General features: G+C 44.2%; 1 long non-coding RNA gene across 1 annotated transcript in view; it reads left to right on the forward strand.

Annotated features, from left to right (window-relative positions):
* Nucleotides 1-20,899, forward strand: part of LOC129136561 (uncharacterized) — an 83,305-nt gene extending 62,406 nt beyond the window's left edge. Inside the window, exons 2-3 of the long non-coding RNA XR_008538378.2 lie at nucleotides 20,061-20,203; nucleotides 20,547-20,899. This is a non-coding gene — a long non-coding RNA (uncharacterized LOC129136561). The remainder of the gene's footprint in view (nucleotides 1-20,060; nucleotides 20,204-20,546) is intronic.
* Nucleotides 20,900-21,399: the final 500 nt, after the last annotated feature.

The raw sequence follows: 21,399 nt of genomic DNA on the forward strand, positions 1-21,399 counted from the left end.
CTGCTAGGTGTGTTCTAATCACTGTGGCAGGCCCTGGCTGTCATGCCTTATTACTTAAATATATTATCACGGCCTGGCCTCGGCCAGAATGGAGGGATTAAAGCAATAAAACTAAATGGACAAGTGGCCATTATTAGAATTTTTCTTACTCAGAACCTCTGTAGGTAATGGTACACAGCTGTAAGCACCCTGCCCCCACCCGTGCTTCCTTGCTGCACAAGCACTCCCCTCCCTCCCAAGCCTGGAGCCAGCTGCTTCTGTTCTCCATCAGTAAGGCTGCCTGGGATTGGTCCAGCTCTAGCCCTCAGCCAATTAAGCTCCTGAAGATGGAGACCTGTTGCTTATCAACAGACAAGCTTACTGAGTCCCAGAGGTCCTAGGGAGAGGGTTCATGTACTTTGGCCAGGATAGGTACTACTTGTACAGGCAGCAATTCTGGCTTCTTCCATACTTTACTCCTGACAGCTCTGGGAGGGGTGTATTAATCTCTAAGTGGGCACGGCATTGCTCAGAAAGATGGGGCAAGATGTAGACAGTTGGTGAATCAAGGTGAGGCTACATTACAACTAGTGAATATTCTGAGTCTTAAGTGCATCAAGAGTTAAATGATCTGGGTGTAATTTATTTAATAGAATCCTATTTCACTGTATGGCAATAGGCACACTGAATAGACAACCATTACACAACCTCAGATTAACAATGGTCAACTGAATGACAGACTAACCTTCCATGTTATGATTGCTGAATTGTATGGAGTTTACAGGTTAAATAGGAAGGATTATTTTGAAAGAGGAAACACATGCCTAACGCTGCTCTTTAAAGGTACTGGCCACAAAACTCACGGCTCAGACCTGAGATCACAGCCTCAGGTTCTGCCTTATCAAGGGCCTGTGCACATGTGACTAAGGACTGCCTGAAGGGTAAGGTTTCACCTACTTTCTTAGAAGTTGTACTTCGCTAATTTAGACTTGTGAGATATGTACTTAGATTGTTTGTTCCTGGGAGGACAATCGTCCCAGAAATTCTTGGCCCTGGCTTGTACTCGCAGAACTGTTTACCATCACTTTAGAAGACCAACTCAACACCCAAGAGGCAGCACTGAATAAGAGCCTGGGTTAGAGTCCAGACCTAGAATTGAGTGTAAATTCTACCACTTCCTTGCTGCAAAGCTCACAGGAAGAAAAGCTTGAGCTGGTTCTCTTTACCCTGAAAGGACAGAATCTTATGCCTCATGGATTAAGACACCAAAACACTGTCTTGAGGCCTGGCACATATGCTAGTTAACATTAGTATATCCTATGGATTTCAGCTCTTGGCATCAAGATGATCTTGTTGCATCTGAGCAGGCTTGAATTTAGACGAATTAGTCACCATGAACCATGTTTCAGGCCAACAGGAAGCTTAGAGCCAAGTTTGTATCCCTTACTGAACGACTCTGTGGGTTTGTGTGCAATATGCTTACCCTGGCTTTTAGTTCTACTCCAAACATTTTAGATTCCCCATTCTGAGAGTGGCAAGCACTTGAGGTCAATGCAAGGTAGTGTAGTTACCTATACTTCTCCATTTCTAGACTCCCGAAGGTTTGGCCAAGAGTATCAGCTCGATGTCTACTCCCAGAGCTCTAAGGCAAAAAGAACGTGTCTGAGGCTGGCTTTAAGACATAATATGTGTTTGAAAGCCTCAAGGCTTAGAGGGTGTTCTAGAGCAGTTTGTCATTAGGAAACTCTGCAGGCTGAAATTGACACTGCCAAGTTTAGGGACATACGCAGATGACAAACCCAACTGGAAATTCAGAGATCTGAGGTCCAATTCTGACACAGCTCTGGATGAATTGTTTCACTTCTGAGCATGCTTCCCATCTGTAAGATCAGTAGCATATACTTGACCCCAGCCTAAGGTTATCATGAATCTCAGGAGATCGCTTTAGAAGCCAGAACAGTGTAGTCATACCAAGAGCAGAACAAGAAGACCCCCAATTTTGTCCAAGTTCCCAGCTGACAGCACAAGTGGAGAAAGGTTGGGAAACACAGGTCTACTCAACTGAACAGCTTACCATGAGAAAGCTTAAGCTGGAGATATCTGACAGGTGTTAGACTAAGCAGTAGTCCTATGGGAGAGAAGCTACACCATTGGAATTGTTTTAGAACAAGCAGCCCAAGGGACACTGAAGGTTTTTCACTGGACTCTGGAAAATGGGAGTCAAGTAACCCAGTCAGCTTTTTCCAACTCCTGTTCTGCTCTAAAGCTCACAGTAGAACCTAGGATTTGTGTTCAGACCACTAGTCTGATTGACCAAGAGCTGAGATCCCATGAAGAGACTTTCTTCACCTGTCATTGGAGTTCCTAGCCATTCCCAAGGGGAATTAGAGCTGGAGCAAACTCTTAGAGACAGATTGAGTTGGAGCTTGGGGTGGAGTGGTCAGTGTCTAGGTTCCCAGCCTTAAAATTCTGGCTTCTCAAGTTTCCCATTAAGCCTCCTACTTGAACTGCTAGTTTGAGATCTTTGAACCAGTTCTGGTAACTCACCCCCAGGTGTTGTCAGCTGCCTGTGATCTACCACCACCCCCCCTCATCTCTTCCTGGCCTTGTCCTGTTGGACCACCCAGTTTCCACACTTTAGCCATGTGAGTCTGTCCCAGTCCTTAGTCTAGAATGCTCTTTACACCTAGCTGGGGAAGCTTTACCCATTATCCTTCTGTCTCTAGAAGGGTGTGCATCCCCAGAGATGTCTGGATTTTCAAGATCAAATCTGCTCATCAAGCCCTTGGTACTACATTTTTATCCTTCATAGGACTTAGTTATGGTTTGGGATTTGGCTGAGACAGATGTGTTTCTAATATGAATGGGTCAAGAGAACAGGTATCTATGACCCATGGAGTATAGGAATGTGAGTTAATCAAACGCATGACCATCACAAGGAGACAAAAGCTCTCAAACCAACACATTAACAAGTATACTAGGAAAATCCCTGCAGGGTGACAGTTGAGGCCCTTAACAGTTACACAACTGTGAGGGGTTCCAGACATGTAGACCTCCCTTTCTTTCCTACCCCTGAGTCTAAAGTGAAGTCAGTATGCCACTCATGACATCAGATCAGGGACTGAGATAAGTACTGTCATCTGCCTTACCTTCTCCCAGATGGGTCCTAAGAAAGCTAGGTACCCAAAACAGGTGCTGTTTTAGCAAAATACAAGGTGGTCCATTAGTCAAAGGCTTTAGTATACCAAATCCAATGAGCTAAGCACCAACTGGCATTTTTCTGAAACTAGCTTCAGACCATGGCAGCTACTGATCTTAGCTCCAGGGACCTTGTCCCCATTTTGAAAACAAACGTGATAATGTGGACTTCTTGCACTGGGAAAGACTGAACCCAAGATCATTTCAGGGAGATTGATATTCCACAAAGCTCCATCTACCAAGGAGGCCCAAGATCCTAGAAGTAGGTGAACATCTGCAGAGGAACCTGTGAGTTGAGAACAAGCCTGCTCTCAAGAACGACATTTTGAAAGAAGGTAGAGCTTTAGAGCTTTAAGAACAGTAGGATGAAGACCAAGGGACGGTAGAGCAAGAAGAAAAGGAGTTATGTCCTTGGAAGGAAGACTTCAGGAAGGGGTTTATCTGAACTGGTCCAGTCCCTGGATCTTTTTTTTTCCCCCCAGCTGTAGGATTCAGGATGTGAAGTTGCTTTGAGGCATCCTAGTTTAGGCTGCATAAAAAAGGTTATAGATATCCTCAAAGCTTTTCCTAATCCAGGAAAGCATGGATGTTCTAAGCATGAGTATATCTCACTTGTTCTCAACAAGCTGACTCATGGTCTACAATCATGATGCTTCATATCTGAGATGGCTCCCCCACACTGCCCTGTCCCACCCCTGAGCTCATTTCAGTTCTGTCAGTCATCTTTCATGGTCCTTATACTTGAGACAAGAACCCATTTTCCTCTCAAGTTCTTAACACCTAAAAGAACACTACACTTAACTGTTGAGCCTTGTAGCTACCGTTAAGAACATTTGTGTTGTACATAGCCAACTAGGCTAATGAGAACATACACGGGCATCACATTAGCATGGTTGTGACTTGACCATCACCCCCCAGCCCACATGTGGTCTGCGTCATTCCCTCCAAGTCATCCTGTTCTGGGTTCACGCACCCTCTGGATCCCTCTTCCTGCTTTGGCTTCCGAGTCTGTCTTTGGAATCAGTTTAGCTTCTGTCCTTAAGGCAGAAAGACTTGCCACACACCCCCCCAAACAGTGCAGAAGTCACTTGCTGCTGCAGTTGAGACTCATCTCCCCTAAGAACATACACAAGGCTCAAACCAGTGGCAGTAGTCCTCAGTGTCTCAGCCTTTGGAAGAACCAGGACCTGGCTGACCAGTGTCTCTCTAGGTGCCTCCTAGGTGTCACTTCTGTGATCTTAGTTATAACACGGCCTTGAAGTCTTCCACAGGTCTCCAGCTGAGATTCATTCACTGGGTTCTGCACATGGCTAGCAGCCCTTCATGGGCAGGTGTAGTGACGGAAGGGAATGGTCAGTTATATTCAACCCTCCACACTCACCTGTTCCTTAGATCCAGGGAGGTCTGCATTGTCACCGAGATGTCCAGGCTACTAAGGTGCTTTTCCCTTATGAGCATTTGCTGGCTTTAACCTGAACCAGAATGGACTGACCAGGGTAGACGTCTTGCTGTAAAAATCCTGTTGTGTTGGAGATTATAGCAGGATCGCCTTCCAGGAAAGGCACTCACCTGAGCACAAAACCAACTTAAGGAAGCTTGAGTCCTTGACACATATTAAACTTCTAGATAGCTAACACTAAGTCAAAAGAATATTTCCTTTATATTCCTTTACCCAACTTCCCCTTGGCATCTAATATATCCATATACAGCTATCAGAATTAAGAAGTTAGCCTTGATAAAGTGTCAACTAAGCTATGGAATTTCAGACTTTAGTTTTCACTAATGTTTTGGTTCCAGAATCCAGTCTAGAATACCACGTTGCATTTAGTCATCACAGCTCAGCCTGACTGACCCTTTTAAAGGGTTCTGGTCAGTTTTGCTAAGTGTTCCTTCAGGCTTGGCAGGTGTCCTCATGATTGAGGTTACACATTTTGGGGAGAGGTATTACAGAAAGAATACACTAAAAAGGGCTCTTCACATCAGGTGGTGTGAAAGGGAAAGACGTCTCAAGGCAAGTTATCAAGATGCTTTATAGTGTCCTGAAGATTCTAGAATAAACCCTGATGCAGAACACCTTAGGCAACCCTGTTAGCTCCTGGAAACGTTATACAAGGAGTATTTGTTGATTGGAGGGTTGTATAGTTGGACAACATAGGTTAATGGAGTCATGTTCTTATTGGAGCACACTAGAACTGACTCACTCTGTTCAATATTTGGCCAGTGATTTGAGTAGTGGCAGGTCTGGTCAATAACAACATCCTTAGAGCTAGGATTATTCCCAAGGGCAGTCAGGGGCTTCTTCCAGTCTTATCCATAAGTCTTAGAAACAAGGCTAAGTCAAAACTTAGATCTGCCAAGAAAATGAGGCTTGTCTCAAATCATTTAGGTGAAGAGACTTACAGCCTAACCTTTCAGAATTCTAGTGTTATCGCCAGAAAAAAAATCTAATTCACACGAGCTATCTCATAATAAACATTGCCATAATGGTTAGAACTGAAGTAGCATTCACTTCATACTGTGTTGTCAGATACAACATAACATCCCATGAGGTATTTGGGATATTCTAGTAGAAAACATCTAATTTGCTAAGTCTAGCAACCCCAGTACCTTGGAGGCCACATCTGAGGAGTGGATGTTCAGTCGTGGGCATTTTGAGAGACAGTGGGATTGGAGCAGACACTTTATGGACTGGAACGTAGTAATTTGTCCAGGCAAAAAGGGAGGTGCAGCAGATAGATACATGGGAGTAGGAGAGCCAGCTCTAAGCAATGCTCTGTGCAGTCTATTCCAGAGCCCCCACAGAGCTGTCAGACTTGAAGGGAAAAGTGAGGAAGTAGAATTGAATGGGGAGAATCACTGGGCTGTGATGCCTACCTAGCACAGGTATAATTCCAACAAGCCTTTTGCACTCCTAACTCCATCTCAGCATCTGTTTGCTTCCAGTGCTGGTTGGGTTTTCTAGAAGATAGTTTTCAGTCAAAACGAGGACCGTCCAACACAAGTCACAGGCAGATTTTGTGAGGGGAACTGCCATGGGAGATACTGAGCACATCAGAAGTCACCAAATAGGTTAACCAATTCTCTGGGATGTTAGGAGTGTTATTTACACTAGCTTAGGCTTGCTAAGGTGAGTCTACAGACACCTATCTACATACTTAGGTTTCACTGAAATAGCGTTTCACAATCAGCGCTTAAGGTCAGTAGCAAGAAGCTTCTTTAAAGTATAAGCACTTAGTAAAATTTAAGTGACAAGCCAGCCTTACTAAGTTACATCTGAAGTAGCATACTTAAGATTTATTACAACATGTAACTATGTGAATCTCACTGCATGTTTTAGATTCACTCTTAACTCTAACACTTGCCATGGACTAGGAAGTCAAGCTATTTTCAAAACGTGTCACCTAGAATGCATTCACTGACTTATCCTCAATGAGTGCCAGTGAGGCATGTACAGATGAGTAACTCTCCAGCTCGTAAGCAAATCTCCACTGGACATAAGTCTGTTTCCTCTGTGACCACGTAGAAATTCCAAGCAGGTGGCACTGGCATTTCAGAAGCATAATGTTTACAGCAGGTCCTTGGTAGAAAGCTTGCTGTGGTACACTTGGGTAAACCCAGTTGAAACTGACAAATGCCTTTGAGCCATGAGATGTAAGCTGGCAAAACCCACTCTGGTGTTTGTCTTGAGTGACTTCAGTTAGAATTCAAGATAAGCCAGGAATAGGGTGATAACTGATTCACCCTGTTTAACTTTATGATCTGGGGGGCTGTTATACCTCCACAGCCTCAAACTCATCCACCTAAGTCTGTTGATGAAGTGATAGGGGTAAGCAGACAAGGAGGACCAAAGTTGTGGAAGGACACTTTACTGGATGGTTTAAGGATGTTATCTTTGAGTTAGAGCATTACTTCAGGTTTATAACCTTTAGTTGTATTTATATTGAGTACTATTGTTTGTGGGCACATGGTAGAGGGTTTCCAAAACTTAAATCCTAAATGGAATGCTATTGGAAATTCTAGGTAAACATGACAGATCACATTTCTCCAAGTTTTGCTCAAAGAAATTAAGAATTATTAATTTGTAAGGACAAACCGAAGTTAACAGAATCAGGAATTTCCAGATGAGGTGGCATGCATGCCTGAAAGGAGCTCAGAAACCCAGAACTATTTCTGCAGGAAGGACACAAAACTAGACGAACCCACCCAATGGAACCTGCAGCCTCGGTTCCTGGGAAGGTGTGTGAGGCAGGATGGCTGAGCACGTGACAGCAGTTTCACGCTCAGCCCTTGAAATCTTGCTTCCCCTCCCCACGCTCAGACCCCTACTCCACTGAAGTCTGTTCTCTAGATGTTTGGCCAGATGCTGGAGTTCAAGACAGTGGGAGGTAGATCAACATTAAACTGAGTGTGCAAAACCACAGGAACTCTCACCATCTCCCTGCTACAAGAGCCCACCAGCCAAATTCATGCTGTAGTCTGAACAAACTTTCTACAATCCGTGCAGTTACCAACAGCTCACTGTGTTTTGACTGCATAGATGCTGCTTGTGGGAGTTGGAGGTAGGTTGCACGTAGGAGGAGCAGTTTTAGAAAAAGTTTGAATCTCTTCCCCACTAGGTGACCTTATAAACTGCTTGTAGAAGAAGAATTCTACCTCAGTTAAGGCAGATTAGTTGATGGCATAGTTATTTGAAAGTCCTCCAGCCGTAGAGGGTGAGACCTCACTTCAAAAAGAGTACCTAAGTGCCTGGGGTGAGGACTGCTGACTTACAGCTGTCTAAGGTGCTGTGTTTCACCATTCTGTGTTCCGACCTGTGGTCACTGACTATGGACAGGGGTCATGCATAGACCCTAGATGTCTGAATATAGACATATCGTACAACTCTAAGGTGCCGAATGCAACCATATTCAAGTTTGCTTAGGTGCCAAGTCTACCTTTGGTTACTGGGGTGCCCACGGTTGCATTGAAAGTCCAAATACAAGGCCAGCAACTCTGCCTGGTATTAAGTTGTGATTAACCCAGTCAGACAGTCGCATGTTGCCTGCTTTAGCACAAGGGTCCCTTAATATTGAGTATCAGTATTAGGCTGATAGGGTTACCAAGTAATTATGATATAGATGGTATGTTTTCCAGCAAAAGCAGTTTGAACGTCAAGGAAGTAGGAGTAGGAGACTCATTGGAGCCCTTTCAAGGTACCTCTGCCTTTAGGTTTCTTGCCTTAATACCTTTATCCCATTCTCCCCAAAGGCATCTGGTAGAGCTCAGATGCCAAGTTCATGTCAGAATTGTGATAGGTTCAAAGCTGATCTTCAACTTTTCATACCTCATTGCATTCTAAGTACAACTGATGCTCAGAAGACATCCCCACTTTAGAGTATAAGAATGGCTGATATGGTTTTCTATTCTTGTGTTAGTTTGCTGAGAATGGTTTCCAGCTTCATCCATGTCCCTGCAAAGAACATGAGCTCATCCTTTTTCATGGCTGCATAGTATTCCATGGTGTATATGTGCCACATTTTCTTTATCCAGTCTATCATTGATGGGCATTTGGGTTGGTTCCAAGTCTTTGCTATTGTGAACAGTGCCATAACAAATGTGTGTATGTGTCTTTATAGAATGACTTATAATTCTTTGGGTATATACCCAATAATGGGATTGCTGGATCAAATGGTATTTCTAGTTCTAGATCCTTGAGGAATCACCACACTGTCTTCCACAATGGTTGAACTAATTTACACTCCCACCAACAGAGTAAAAGCATTCTTATTTCTCCACATCCTCTCCAGCATCTCTTGTTTCCTGACTTTTTAATGATCACCATTCTAACTGGCGTGAGATGGCATCTCATTGTGGTTTTGATTTGCATTTCTCTGATGACCAGTGATGGGCATTTTTTTCATATCTGCATGTTCTCATTCATAAGTGGGGGTTGAACAATGAGAACACATGGACACAGAGGGGAACATCACATACCGGGGCCTATTGGGGGATGGGGGGTTGGGGGAGGGTAGCATTAGGAGAAATACCTAATGTAGATGAAGGATTGATGGGTGCAAACTATGGTACATGTATACTTATGTAACAAACCTGCACATTCTGCACGTATACCCCAGAACTTAAAGAAAATACAGCTATATACAGCCAGGATACCTGGAAATCTAAATTTACTTGAAAGAAGAAATAGAAGTTTGAGTCTTCACTGTCTACTTCTAAAAATGAAAGAAAATTTGGTTAAAAAAAAATGGCTGATATGGTTTGGTTGTGTCCCCATCCCAATCTCATCTTGAATTGTAGGCTCCCATAATTCCTACATATTGTGGGAGGGACCTGGTGGGAGATAATTGAATCACAGGGGCAGTTTTCCCCCATATTGTTTTGGTGGTAGTGAATAAGACTTGAGATCCAATGGTCTTAAAAGGGGAAGCCCCTTTTGCTTGCCTCTCAATGCTCTTGCTGCCACCATATAAGAAGTGCCTTTTGCCTTCCACCATGATTGTGCTGCCTTCCCAGCCATGTGGAACTGAGTCCATTAAACCTCTTTATAAAAGACACACCTGAAACTGAGTAATTATCAGTATGAAAACAGACTAATACAATGGCCTAAGAAGTCAAGGTCACACAAAGGCAGAGATCAACTGGGTTTCAGTCTTTGTCCACATTTTTGACCAGGTGGAGAACAGCATCTCATCACCATAGAAATGACAGTCCCGTACATGGTAGGTGCTTTAGTGTTGAATGGACCAATAGCACTGGATACCAAGCATCTGTGTGACACTAGAGGCACACAGATGTGTCATCCTCAAAGGAATTTCAGACCAAGCTGCTACCCCATGGTAGGGGCCCTATGGGAGGTCTCTCAGATTAGATTGACATCTTGTTTTCTGGTCTTCACCAGTTCTCCCAAGGCTGTCCATCCTCCATCCCCCTCCTGTTCTGTTATCAGCCTCGGGTTGGGGGCTGATATTAGAAGGGCTCTGATAACACTCCTTAAGTGGCAGCAAGCTGTAAACATTCCCACTGATGCCATTTGATTAGCTGGCTGGGAAAATGCCTGAAGAAGGTCCTGGCTTGTCACTGAGAGACAGGCAAAGGTGTCACATGGAGCTGTTGAAAAGCAAGCGGGTTGGGGCCACCACTGTGGAGTTATATAAAGCACTTGGCTCCAAGACAGACCTCTATAGCATCGCATGTGTGATCTGCCAGGGTGGCTGTGGGTTTATGGTTTTGGTACACATGCAAAAGGAACATATTCATAGCCCAGATAAGTTAATGACCTATTAGTGGCAAGTGGGGATAGAGATAAAGCCGTTGTGTAGAAGCCTACCCCACATTCCAAAGCCACAAGCAATTTTGTTTAACACCTCAGTTATATCCTATTCAAATAACCTCCCTGTTAGAAGGTTGCAGTTTCTAAATACATGTCTATTGAAGGGAAGACAGAAGGGCTAGGGAACAAGGCTTAACCATTTTCTGGGCATGATCTTAGGATGTTAAACCCCTGGAGCTGGAAGATCAAAGAATAAGAATTCAGCCATCATTTGAACTATGAGTTCAGTTCAATTCATAGTTCAGATGATGGCTAGAGAAATATAAAGGTAGGACCGTATAAATGTTACATTTAGGTTTTTCTGCCTTCTATTAGAAAACAGTGCTTATCTAGACATTCTGCAAGGAACAATGGTTGGAAGTAGACTTGACATTTGTGTTTGATTTAGGAATTTAATAGTTCATGACGCATCGGTAGGCAGAAGGGATAGTGTAAGGACAATTGAGTTTAAAATGCCTGCCAACAAGACAACATTGGGGTTTGAGTGCTTCATATCTTGTCAAGATTCCAATTCCCTGGGCGATTCTCCCTGGTAACATTCTGCCTCTTAGGGTTAATGAGAGGGGAACCATTGGTGTGAAGGTATGTTTTTTGGAAAGCAATTTAACAGCTAGTAAGAACTATACCTGGCACTCTTAAAATCAGCACCCCACTCCTGAAAGTCTACCCCATATAGATATCAGTTCAAGGATTTGTGTAGTGAGGTTTATTCAATGGTTAGGGACTAAAACCCCCAAGAAAGTTTAGGTCAGGGAATGGGCATGTTACTTTAGACCATGACACACCATTGGAGTGACTGAGCTTAAGTTCATCCACTTAAGATTTGCACCCCTGCCCACCCAGACATTAGAAAATCCACCCAAGTATGTCGTCTACAAGGAACCCACTTTAAAGTCACAGATAAATCCAGGAATGGGAGGACTCCTGACACTGATCAGGAGAGCGCTGGATTAGCTGTGTTAGTGTCAGGCAAAGGTGACCGCAGAGCAGAGAATGGGGGATGTTACATAAGGGAACAATTGCTCTCCAAATAAATTTAAAACCATGTTTGTCAGATTCTTACTGAAGGCCCAAAAGCTCAGTGGGATAAGTATCCCGAGAGTTGATATAAGCTTTTGTTTCTTACAGCCGTCAGTGCTCATGAAGGGACAGCCTACTGTCCAATTCCTGGTGAAGTGGACAGTTTCACCCATAGGTCCAGCTTTGTCCCAAACGTCTCTTGTGAAAACTGTCAGTCGGTACACAGGGCATCTTCTCAGAGCAAAAAAGCAAGTTAAGTAGAGAGAACTAAGGGCACGGCATCCTTACCTATCCTTTGATAACAGGATTATAATCTAATCTGGGTAAAGCCACTCCTTACACTTTCTTAGGGAGCAAGAGCCAGGGAGAACCTGGTGTTGCTCCAAAGTGAGCCTACATAAATTCTGTTCCATAACTTTAGATACGTCTTTGTACAGCAGGATGTATAGGCCAGGAAATCCACCTACCAAATCCATTGCCTTCTGCTCATATTGGTTACAAGGCTACAGTCCCAGGTAGATAGGTTACCTTTGAAGGTCCTTAGAGTAGCTCCTAGAAGTGAGTTCTCAGGAGAGTCCCAGCTGTCAGCTCTAGCCACGCTGGGCAATTTTTCTTAAATACAAGGGAAGTAGCACACTGAGAAACTTGCCACCACTGGAGACAGAAGTTACAGATTCTGGCCGGAGTATAAACAGAACGTTGAAACCTGGTGTTTCATGCCTACTTTAAGCGTTTAGTATTTCTTAGAGGTCTTATGTCAGGGTGAAGTATGGTGTGTGTACAAGGATGTGCGTGTTTCTCACAGCACAGACTGGACAGGGCTCAGTCTCATCCTCCGGCCAGCACTAGGAGCCAAACAATCAGGTTGTGCACCCGTGGCACACACCCAGCCTGCAGGAGTAGTGTCTGGGTTGGCCTGCATAAGGACTTTCAGAGACGAATAAGGATGCCAATGATAAAAAGGAGTCTAAGAATCTGGATTGTATTCCCCTCTAATAGAAGCTAGAGTATTCTGGCTACAGAGTCTTTATTGTGGCCTCAGAGAGCTAGAACGGACTAGGGCTGTGCTACTGAATAAGACATGTTCCTTCCAAGCCACGCCCTACCTGGCATTCCTTAACCTGTCTCATATTTGGTTCCTAGGAGGGCTTAACACAGCTTAGTGTTTATGGCATACCACAGCTCCCAGAAATTGAGTATCAGATGATGTAACTGAACAATGAATCCCCTATCTTTAAAGCTAGGGTTGCTTTAATGAAGATTCTGGAAGAGTGACTAGCAGGTATAGTATGGTTGGCTTAGTGTGATGTAATTTGAGATCTGACACTCAGACATGATGGAACCTTTTTTCCTCCAATAGGAGGAGTGTCTTATCTAGACTTAAAAGGTATATGGAAGAAGGTCTGTGCCTCCCTGTAACATTGGGCTACATCTGAAGTCTTTGTTCAGGAAGTCTTTGCTTGGTCTTTAGCCCACCCTTCTCCAAAAGGTAATTTTTGTAACTAGAACCATTCTTTTTTTTTTTTTTTCTAGCAGCCATCTGTTCACCTAGATGGCTATTTTCAGCATACGATGTTGTGGTTGAAGTTATATTGAGCCACAAGATGCTCACAACCACCTCTGGCACTTGCTTATAGAAGCAGTGAACCTAACTCAGGCAACCTATTCCTGGTTTAGGGCCTCACGTTTATAATCAGTTACAACTTCAGGAAAGGATTCCAAGTTAACACTTTCCAAATATGGCAGCTGAGATCTGCCAGTTTAAAGCTCAGGAGACATCCTATTGGTTGGAAAGGACTTGGGAAGAAAAGTTCCTTTTGTTTAGTTCATATAGTCTAATACTGCTGTGCTAGAGAGCCCACTTGGTGAACTAGCCAAAGTGCCCACTCATTGCAGAACTCAGTCTAGTCAGGCAGTTTGTATACGTAAGATTGTTACTGGCAGTGATACTCTTGCTCCAGCCTTCAGAGAAGGGAGGTAAAAGTCACTTTAGCATGAACCTAGTGCTAACTCAGTCTTTACTTCTAGCTAGACTGTTTTGAGATTCAGGGGAAATAGTGTTAGTGCCTTTGCACTACTTAGAAAGCTAGAGTGCCAAGTAGGGTTCACAGTATTGAAAGTGGATCTTTATCACCACCCCTCATTGCTTCTCAGCTTCCCTTTCATTGGGTGGCAGTGCTCATTTGTTCTCCATTACTCCCATGAAATAGCTTGTTCTAAGGGTCATACTGCAACTCAGATCACCCTCAGGTTAGAGCCCACAAAAGCCACCCAATAGAAGTCAAACCTTATCCCAAACGTGGATGTGGTTCTACATGAGGCCTGCAGCTTTGCATGGACGGCAGCCTACGAAGCTCCATCCAGCTCAGGAGTCCTTTGATGCCCATCTCCAAGGGGGATGGAGATATGAACACAGACACAAACCTGATCTGTTCCTATTTGCTGGCCTCCGTATTCCCGCAGGAAGAGAGGGTAGAGAAGTAGCAGTTCCATGTAGAACACCAAGGCCCTGGCTAAAGGAAGGCTACCTTCACACTTCAGGGATGTGTAAAGAGGAACCTTTGAAATACCTGCTCCTGGATACTACACTGGACAACCACTGGCAAAGAGTTACAAAAGATGTAGTCCAGATATAAGGACTTCATTATACGTACAAGGCTATTCCTTGTTCAGGAGAGGCAGCTATATACATTTGCAGTGGAACATAATTTGTCCTTTCTGGAAGAACATTTAGCAGCAGCTAGGACTCAATTACACCTAACACTCAAAGTCAGAAATCACAGTCCCGCAGATCTCATGATCATAAGAGAACTGGTTTGCAGAACACACAGGTAGTAGTATTTCAGGGTTTAGAGGCTATCCCCCCCAAAAATGCCAACTCTCCTTAATTTGGCAGGGGGTGAATTTAAGGACCATAACATTGAAGTGACTGAGCTGTATTCCATTAAGTTTTGGTCAATTTGATCTAGCTATATCAAGTGATATAGTGTTAGGTATAATTGAGTCGTATCAAGTAAAATATATATGTATGTGTATATATATAGAGAGAAAGTGTTAGATCAGCATTAAGTAGGTCTATGAAAGTCAGACCACGTTTATGAGAAACCTGCTTTAAAGTTATGAATATAGAGAGCAATAGCATGTTGATACTAGTATAGCTACTCCAGCTTGCTTTTGATTCGTGTCAGGCAAAGCCAACTATAGGACAGATTATCAGGAACGATAACAGACATTATGAAAGAGGGGACAGCTCTCTAGGTAGAGAACATCCTGATGTTATGTACCTAATAAGCAAAACCTGGGATGAAGACAGCATTTTGAGAAATAGACAAAAGTCATCCATAGTTGGAGACTGTGGCCGCCCCCACCCCCGCCAACCCCAATTAGTAGTGGACAGAGCTAGCAGGCAACAAGTGATAGCTAGATCAGTAACAAGTCAGACTAATGAACGTTAGACCACTGTTTTAGGAACAGTGGTCTATGAAGGGATTTGGCAATTCAATCAGCAAATTGTTTGCCTGATGCTGGCAATGTCAGACCAGGAGGATGTTGGAAGAAAGATATCACCATTTCCCAAGAGACAAGACCAGAAAATGCCACGTTGTTGCTTGAGATTCTGGTTCCATCCCTGTCCATCATACAAGGCGGCGGCTCAATTTCTAAAGCTACCTCAAGAGATGACCCTTAAGATATGATGCACGAACAGGAAGGAGAAAATGGGTTGATGTTGGCAGTGAACTAGCTGAAGCAGATCTCTAAGACCTTAAACAGATTTGATGCAGTACATGAGGCCTTTGAAACCCTGACAAGCAATATTGAAAGACTCAGGATATTTGGAAGGTTGGAGTCTTCAAACCAGAGTATCATGTATGTATCTGAGTCATGCAACAGGTTCTTCCTGCTAGGAAGTTTTATACTGCATCGTTGGCAGTGGTATCAGACCCGCCAGTTAGCCTTGGCGCTAGCCATGCAAGCAGCCGATATTGCCATTGGCATCTATAATCCCTGGAGCAGCTGGTGATCACAGAGCAGTACCACTGCACTGAGACAGCTGCAAGCTACACCAGAGCTGCCAGCCCTCAAGTTCCCCATGCAGTTCCACTCTGAAGCAAGACCATGGACCCCTCCTTCCACCCTCACCCCCAAACCCACTCACACTAAACCCCATTAAGAACACTTCATTCTACAACAGGATATTCTTCTAGAGCTCAAATAGAACATTCAACCTACACACCATGTTTGGGGTTATAGAAGAGCTAAGCTCAGAAGAGGCAGATTCATTGATCTTGTTGTATGACCAGGTACACAGGCACATGAGAATTTGTTCCTACCTTCCCCACCACCACCGACCCGGAATATACTCAGAGTAACTTAAGACTTTGTGCCCAAAGTATCTGTTAGGTCTTCATGGTGAACCCGGAGCTGGAACACTTAGTCAGAGGGGCCTGATATATGGATTCACATAAGCCCAGCAATGGCTTAACCGAACAGCTCCAGCTATAAGAGTAGAGCCTTGATTCCAAGCTTCTTATTCCTTAAATGAGACCATAGCTTAGCTTTCCAAGCTATACACCTTCCTTTTACAGATACTGATCATCCTGCCTATGCACAGGCCCTGGAAACTGAAACTGCCCAGACCCCCAGCTCTTGACTAGGCAGCCATGTTTTATCACATGACCAATATCCAGGGCCCAGGTGATTGGACTGAAGTGACCACCTGGCTCTCAAATAGCTCACCTATTGGATGACTGAGGACCTGGTAATGGAGGAAGGGGCTGGTCAAGTGGGAGGTGTATTTAAAGACAAGCCACACAGCCAGCAGGAAGAAAAGAAAAGCGTGTCTTGATATAGACTAAAGGTCAGAAGAGACCTGACCAGAACCTGGAAGACGCCAAGGAGCCAGGCCTTCAAGTTGTTTAATTCATTCCCACCAGGACCCTTTCAAGACAATCCCTCTACCTGGGGCCCTTGAGGGTGGCCCATGGACATAATTAAAGTTAAAATCACGTTTGTCAGATTCCTACTGAAGACTAGCAGGCTTCTGTAGTCCTCTGCCCACCTCCTAACTCATTTCTTTCAGCAGCTGCACAGCCAGCTCCCAGGAAGCCACAATAGTGGAGAGTCAAGCATGATGCACATTGTAGAGAGGAACAGGAAGCTCATGGGTAAACAAATTTGACTTCCATAATGACTGGAGCTCATGCTGCTAAGAGCCAAACAACTTCCCCAAACCAAGAGAGTCTCCATGCCGGCATTGCCGCAAACTAACGGAAACTGAGCATAGCTTGGTTTTCTTGACTTAGTCTTGATTCACCTTTAAAGTGGTGATGTAGTATGGACCCAAGGGTTATATAGTGTAGTGAGATTGGAACTATTGAGTTATCTAGAAGAGCTGAAGGTGTTTAAGTGTTTCAGATTCAAACTTCCATAGAACCTTGGCCATGTGGAAGATGCTACTTTGTTGTATATTCAGTTCCCTTTCAGGCTCCTTATGACTAAGCAGGATCTCAGTATCCTCAATTACCACCATAGTGCCCAAATGTAATAACTCAAGTATATGCGAAGAGGTACCTGCCGCTATAAGCCAAGGATGTTTAAAGTTACTGCAGTCTAAAAATCTTAAGCACATCAGATAGGCACAGAATGACTCCAGTCAGAAGTTCTGTGGATGAGGCATCAGTGACTTCAGACTCAAGGTCTGTCTGGACCTTAAGTAGTATCACCTGCCTGATTATGAGTAGCTGTCCTTGTGAGTCTTACAGGATGTTCATGACTGCATTTAGGTCTCACCATTTCAAGAGGTGGAGAAATGAGACTCTGGAGTCACAAAGCCACGATGGAAATATGGGAGTCTGACCACAGCTTGGACCCACCAAGGGCCCTAACATCTCAGTGGGAAGCCCACTGAGAAAACCTGAGTGAAGTGTTTCCCAATGTCAGTCTTTCTGTGGCAGGATTCTAGTGTTCCTTCCCAAGGTAGAAATCCAAAGCAGAAGTGATCACCCTCATGTCCCAGGCACTGATAGGAGCAAGGTAGTTCTGAATACATGCACATCATGGAGATTACACTGGAAGAGGCATTTAAGGATATGATCCACTGAAATAGGCCATTCAGGAAGTTCCCAAGACAGAAGTTAGCTAAAGAACTGATTCAGGAATGCTCATCTCCTGCATCCACTGCCTTACATAAGCGAGGCTGAACTGAACCTGGAATAAAACATCATACTCAAGACTAGCTTTGTCACAAGGTCCCTTGTGGACTGTTGGGCAGTTTTCCTAAGAGGCATGTCCCTTAGAGCAGGAAAGGAAGCTGAATGAGGGGTAGAGACTAAGGATGTAAGGCAAGATCCCGTCTCATCTTTTGACAACCTGACAATATTGGAGTCTAGTTTCCTGAATGCAGCCACTCCTTGCAATTTCCTGTTGAGCAAGGAAACGTGGTTGGGAGACAGCAGTCTTGCTCCAAAGCAACCAGAAGATAGGTCAAGTCTTGCAGCTTTGAGTGTGAGTAGGCCAAACAAACCACTTGCCACCAAAACTATTGTCAACTGCCCATGCCAGCCATAAGGCCGCAGCCCCAGGTTGTCACAGAGACTTCCTCTGAAGACCCTCAGAGTAACTCCCTAGAAGTGAGCTCTTCAGGGCACGGAGCCCTAAAAGCAGTTTGGCTGCCACTTCATAGCCCAAGCTGCACCAGGCAGTTCACTTGAAGACATAGAAGCAGCACATTAAGCCAAAGTTGGGCTTGCTGGCACTGAAAACAGAAGTTGTAAATTCTGTTTGGGGACTTAGACAAAATATTTAAGCTAACATTGTTTTATACCAGGCTTCATAATGAGGTCTTATGTTGTAGACAAGAGTTTGCTGTCAAGTGCAGTGTGTATAGGGATGCAGATTCCAACGGAGGATTTTGCAGCTGGGCGGGGCTCTGACTGCTCCTCCGGCCAGCACTAGGAACCAGTGTCAGCAGGTTGGACACCCGTGGTACACATCCAGCAGGAATGTGTCTGGGTTAGTTTTCTGCATACAGATTCAGAAATCTGGATGAGGCTGCAGCTATTGTAGAAGGGAGTCTATAAAAATCTTAGTTGTTGCTCCCAAGAAGCTAGGGCAGCCCAGCTACATGGGGTCTGCACTCTGGCCTCTGCTGGAGTACACAAGGGCTGTTCTACTGAACAGGACATGTTGCTTCTGGTCAAACCCTGCCCGGTATATCCCTTACTTATGGGATTTGGTCCTAGAAGGGCTTATGCTTGAGATCCCAAAGCAAACTTAGTTTATAGCATGACACAGGTCCCAGAAAAATGGGGTTAAATCAGTATAACTGAACAATGTAGCCTCTGCTCTAAAGCTAGGCTTGCTTTAATGAAGAAGGCTGGAAATAGCCTCCTATGGGTGCAGGATATTTGGCTGAGTCAAGGTCTTGAGATATGACGGTTCAGAGTCCTATCATGATATGGGAACTCTGCCTGGATATAATATGAGACTATAAGTATTTAGGAGTCTTAGATGTAAGCTAACTTTCATCCACCCTTCTTGTAAGGCATAACTAGAGCTACTCTGGGTTTCCTGTGAGCATCTCTACTTCCATCTAGAGAGCTATTTTCATTCAATATACAATCCTGTGGGGCTAGAGGTGGTACTCCAAGCCACAAATGAAGCTTTTGGTAGTAGCCTCCAACACTTACAGATGTGAGACCCTATCCCAGGAACAGAGATGAGGTCTGCATGTTTACTTTGTGAGCATCAGTTGTTACATGATGGGAACATCCCCTTAAGTAGCATTTCAAAATAAAGGTAGCCAAGAAATCTCATGCCACCTTAAGGCTCAGAAGTATGGAGATTTCCCTCTTAGGAAAGGGGCAACTGGGGAAGAGTGGCTTGTGTTCAAGTTCAGACAATGCCTGGTACCTGCTCTGTGCTGGCCCAGGTAGGATTGAGTGGTCAACAGAAGTCTCCACCCCTTGTGGAACTCAATCTAGTTAGAAACAGTCACATTTACAAGATTGTTAGGGGACTATGATACGTGATACTCTGATTTGTTAAAAGGTGGAGAATTGAGCTATGTAGCTCAGATAGCCTGAGCTTAGTACTAGCTCAGTCTTCACTTCTGGCTACAAGATACCACACCTTTTGAGATTCAGGGAGGGGAGAGTTTTAGCAGCACATAGTATCTGTTAGTGCCTTTATACTACTAGAAGGTTAGGTGCCAAGTGGGGCTCAGAAGCAGACCTTGATTAGCGTCTCCCCTATCCATTTTGTCAAGGGGCAGGATTTGTGTTCTTCGAACATTCCTGGTAAGGTTTTTAAACCAAGAACAGCATTGATACAAGTCCCTTAAGGTCAAAGCCCACACCCCATGCAACTGTAAGTCAGCCTCAAGTTGAGAATGTTTGCTCTGAAGCAACTAGCTTTGCATGGAAGACTCCCTGCCCGTCTCCATCTCAAGAGTCCTTTGAATCCCATCTCCAAGCATGAGATTCAGGAACACCTGTGCAACACAAAAGCCTGTTTGCTGGTCTTCATTTCCCTACAGGAAGGGGGTAGTGAGAAGTTGTTCCATTTAGAACACTGAGGCCCTGGCTAAGACTCCTTGTTCCAGGGACGGACAGAGAAACATGAAATGCCTGCTCCACAATGCTATGCTGAACAACCAGAGGAAGTTATAGGATCTCACAGGTAAGAACTATCACACATAAAGGAACTTGCCGTGCCTTGTTCATAAGAGTTTATGCACTCACAGTGGGGGATGAATTATCCTTTTTGGAAAGCAGTTTGGCCAACAGCTAGTAAGACTTAGTTATATCTAAACACTCTTGAAATCCAGCAGCCCCAGTTCTGGAAATCTATGCCATAGTAATGGGAGCACCAGCTTGAAGACCTACAGGCAACAGTGCTTATTCAGCAGTGGGTTTAGGGGCCAAAAACCAAGGGAATAAACAGCTTTTGGTCTGGGGGTAGGTGTGTTATAGGCCATTACAAGCCATTGAAATGACTAAGCTAGTCTGTTGACTTGTTTCAGACTATTAGAACCGGACTGAGAAATCCACTTAAATATGAAGTCAGTTTAGAAAGGAGAAAGGTGTGACATGTTCAATCAAAAGAAACCTGGAGCTGACTACAGCAGAGAAAGTTGTCATGAATGATAGTGAGCATTACATGCAAGGACAGTCCAAGAAGTCGTCTTTGTACCTAAGAGCATCAAGATGAAATGTGAACTGATAAGACAAATCCACTCCTGTAGTTGAGGATGTCAACACCCTCAGTAATGGGCAGACCCAGAAGGCATGGACATAACTGATCAGTCAACTGGGCTTTGTGACCACTTATACAATAGTTTGTTCCTGTTGAAATAAAGATGTTCACTCCACTGAATAGTCACCAAGACCGACCATGTTTTGGAAATAGGAAAGCCAAGCCCAGAGAAAGCAGATCCCTGTCACTTGCACTTTTAAGAAAAACTGAAGTTTTGTCCACCCTTCCCTATACATACCTCCAAAGAGGGTAGCCTGAGACTGTCCATGTAAAGCACCTCTTAAGTGTTCATTTTGGGTTCACGATTTGTGAAGATCTATTTCGGGGTGAGAGGTGAGGATCCGTGCATTCATCTGGGCCCACCCATGACCTGAGACAGGGGCAGGCAGGCATTTCTAGCTACAAGACTGAAGCCTTGCTCCTGAGTCATACTTTAGATGCTGGGGACAGTCATCCTGAGATTGTCTCTTCCTGGACCATACATTACTTTTTTTTTTTTTTTTTTTTTTTTTTTTTTTTTAAAGGTACTAGGATAAGCATCTCCCTGCCTACCCATCATCCCTGGGCACAAACTGCCCAGACCCCTGTTCCCAGTTAGGCCATGTTGTCATGCCTCATAA

Source organism: Pan troglodytes, chromosome 10 (assembly GCF_028858775.2).
Source record: "Pan troglodytes isolate AG18354 chromosome 10, NHGRI_mPanTro3-v2.0_pri, whole genome shotgun sequence".
NCBI classification, from domain to species: domain Eukaryota; kingdom Metazoa; phylum Chordata; class Mammalia; order Primates; family Hominidae; genus Pan; species Pan troglodytes.